Genomic DNA, 703 nt, shown 5'->3' with positions numbered 1-703 from the left:
CACAATAGCTTGAGTTTATCAATGTGCCCTGATTTGGTAACCGACATTTACTTTATCGTTTCTTATCACCAATGAAGTATATCAACGCCTGCTTGCAGCTAGGGTGTCCATTTAATTATCATTTCATTTCTAGCAAAGCTGCATGGTCATTGACGGTAACTGTTCTTTCGGGAACAGATACTACCGTCATATATAGTTAAAAAAATATGGGTTCCCGGCCTTTGACCTTCTTGTGCGAACGCACACGCTATGCCCGAACTCGTACGGGACTTGGTAGATTAATCTGCCACGAGTAATGAGTATGATGGGCAAATATCTATTAGGCGCACTACGAATGTAGTGTTGTGGACATGTTGAGAATGTGGATCTCACGGGGAGCGTGCAAGGGATAAGTCCCTGCAGACGCACTATCCTCTGTGCCCGCGATGGCTCAGATGGATAGAGTGTCTGCCATGTAAGCAGGAAATCCCGGGTTCGAGTCCCGGTCGGGGCACACATTTTCAACATGTCCCCAATGAAGTGTATCAACGCCTGCTTGCAGCTAGGGTGTCCATTTAATTATCATTTAATGACAAACATGTTGCCATTTCTTTCTTTTTCTAATTTAAAATTGTCGTATACTAACTGTGCCTCATCCTGCTCCATGTTACATAAGCGACACCGTTAACTGAAAAATTTGGTATTAAACCGGTTGTTCAGGGTA

General features: G+C 43.7%; 1 non-coding gene across 1 annotated transcript; it reads left to right on the top strand.

Annotated features, from left to right (window-relative positions):
* Positions 1–418: 418 nt before the first annotated feature.
* Trnat-ugu (transfer RNA threonine (anticodon UGU)) lies at positions 419–493 on the top strand. Its single transcript has one exon. It is a non-coding gene; the product is annotated as a tRNA-Thr (tRNA).
* The last annotated feature ends 210 nt before the right edge of the window (positions 494–703 follow it).

The sequence above is a fragment of the Schistocerca cancellata genome, chromosome 1 (genome assembly GCF_023864275.1).
Source record: "Schistocerca cancellata isolate TAMUIC-IGC-003103 chromosome 1, iqSchCanc2.1, whole genome shotgun sequence".
In the NCBI taxonomy this organism is placed as follows: domain Eukaryota; kingdom Metazoa; phylum Arthropoda; class Insecta; order Orthoptera; family Acrididae; genus Schistocerca; species Schistocerca cancellata.
Note: the sequence above shows the minus strand (reverse complement) of the source record. Positions and strands in the feature narration are given on the sequence as shown.